This window comes from Panthera tigris, chromosome B1 (genome assembly GCF_018350195.1).
Source record: "Panthera tigris isolate Pti1 chromosome B1, P.tigris_Pti1_mat1.1, whole genome shotgun sequence".
NCBI lineage: Eukaryota > Metazoa > Chordata > Mammalia > Carnivora > Felidae > Panthera > Panthera tigris.
This window is the reverse complement of record NC_056663.1, coordinates 141,662,308-141,664,772: the sequence shown is the minus strand read 5'-3', so window position 1 is coordinate 141,664,772 and position 2,465 is coordinate 141,662,308. Positions and strand designations below refer to the sequence as shown.

At 41.7% G+C, this 2,465-nt stretch overlaps 1 pseudogene; it reads left to right on the top strand.

The window, feature by feature from the left end:
• Window positions 1–1,211: 1,211 nt before the first annotated feature.
• Window positions 1,212–2,143, top strand: LOC102969211 (annotated as a pseudogene).
• The last annotated feature ends 322 nt before the right edge of the window (window positions 2,144–2,465 follow it).

Genomic DNA, 2,465 nt, shown 5'->3' with positions numbered 1-2,465 from the left:
TTTCCTCTCACCTGCTCACCTGGGCCAGACCTTGGCCATTAAGTGGCTCAAGGCATAAGGGGCCAGGCCCCTTTGAGGTACAACTACTTTTATTGTACAATTTATGTTTCAGAATTATCATGTAATCAAACTAAAGTGAATACATTTTTGTTTAGCCTTTTCATCTGTTCTATCCTGCCTCCCTCATTCTCTTTTTCCTAAGAATATTCACCCAATTAATCACTTAAGAATATCCATCTTAGATTTCTAGGGAACTCCAAATAAGACAGCTGGTAAAAGAAGAAGTCTCTAAGGATGGATTCTGAAGTTAGATTTCTCACCAGCTGTGTGGCCATGATTATGTAAAGTAATGATAGCCCCTGGCATGCTGGAACTATGTGATTGCTAAAACTAACTGAAATGAAGTACAGGTAGAAGATAAAGGTCTCATTGGTACAGTGCCTTGGACACTTGGGAAGTATGGTAGAGGGAACAAGAAATATCCATTCCACAATTCTTATAGTTACTAACGTGCTGTTGATGTATTAAAGAGAGAAAATTACACTTAGGTATATTAACCAATGATTTAAATCAAGGTTTAAGAGTCAGATGTCTTCTTTGACAATATTTTTAAAGACCCACATCTGGCATAGTGGTGGGAAATATGGTGGAGTAGGAAGATCCTGAGCTCACCTCCTCCCATGAATATACCAAGGCTGTAACTCCATGTAGAACAACTGTCCCTAGATAGTGACGTGAAGGCTAGCAGATTTCCATAGCTAAAGATTTAAAGAAAAATACACACTGAGAAGTGTAGGAAGGGCAGAATGTCCTCTCATCAGGAAGCAAACCCTCAGTGTGAAAACCCACAAGTGGGAGGGATATCACATTTACAGAGGTCTTCCCTGAAAAAGGAAGGTTTCAAACCCGATATGAGATAATCCATGCTCTGGGAAGACAAGCCTCCATAATGTCTGTTTTTCAAAATTAACAGAGCTTAATTCTGGGAGGGCCTGAGGGCTATAGGAAATAAAGACTCCACTCTTAAAGGGCCTACCCATAATCTCACACTCTCTGAAATTTAGAAGAGGCAGCAATTTAAAAAGGACCTGGGGCTTTCTGCCTGTGGACACCACTGAGTAAGCATCATTAAAGCCTCCCCTCCCACCACGTCTAAGTCGGAGTCTCCCAAAGAGCCTGAACAGTTGTGGAAGCTTTTCATCGGAGGTTTGAGCTTTGAAACAACTGATGAGAGTCTGAGGAGCCATTTTGAACAATGGGGAATGCTTAAGGACTGTGTGGTGATGAGAGATTTGAACACCAAGCACTCCAGAGGCTTTGGATTTGTCACCTATGCCACTGTGGAAGAGGTGGATGTAGCCATGAATGCCAGGCCACACAAGGTGGATGGAAGAGTTGTAGAACCAAAGAGTGCTGTCTCAAGAGAAGATTCTCAAAGACCTGGTGCCCACTTAACCGTGAAAAAGATTTTTGTCGGTGGCATTAAAGAAGACACTGAAGAATGTCATCTAAGAGATTTTTTTGAATAGTATGGGAAAATTGAAGTGATTGAAATCATGACTGACCGAGGCAGTGGCAAAAAGAGAGGCTTTGCTTTTGTAACATTTGACAACCACGACTCTGTAGACAAGATTGTCATTCAAAAATACCATACTGTGAATGGCCACAACTGTGAAGTAAGGAAAGCTTTATCTAAGCAAGAGATGGCTAGTGCTTCCTCCAGTCAAAGAGGTCAAACTTTGGTAGTGGTCATGGAGGTGGTTTTGGTGGGAATGACAACTTTGGCTGTGGAGGAAACTTCAGTGCCACTGTTAGTGGCAGTCAAGGTGGTGGTGGATATGGTGGCAGTGGGGATGGCTATGATGGATTTGGTAACAATGGAAGCAACTTTGGAGGTGGTGGAAGCTATAATGATTTTGGCAATTACAAAAATTAATCTTCAAATTTTGGACCCATGAAAAGAGGAAATTTTGGAGGCAGAAGCTCTGGCCCCTATGGTGGCAGACGCCAATATTTTGCCAAACCACGAAACTAAGGTGGCTATGGCAGTTCCAGCAGCAGCTGTAGCTATGGCAGTGGCAGAAGGTTTTAATTACTGCCAGGAAACAAAGCTTAGCAGGAAAGGAGAACCAGAGAAGTGACAGGAAAGCTATAGGTTACAACAGATTTGTGAACTCAGCCAAGCACAGTGGTGGCAGGGCCTAGCTGCTACAAAGAAGACATGTTTTAGACAATACTCATGTGTATGGGCAAAAACCTCGAGGACTGTACTTGTGACTAATTGTATAACAGGTTATTTTCATTTCTGTTCTGTGGAAACTGTAAAGCATTCCAACAAAGGGTTTTAATGTAGATTTTTTTTTTTTGCACCCATGCTGTTGATTGCTAAATGTAATAGTCTGATCATTATGCTGGATAAATGTGTCTTTAAAAAAAAATGCACCTGGGCCATAGATGAAAGAGAT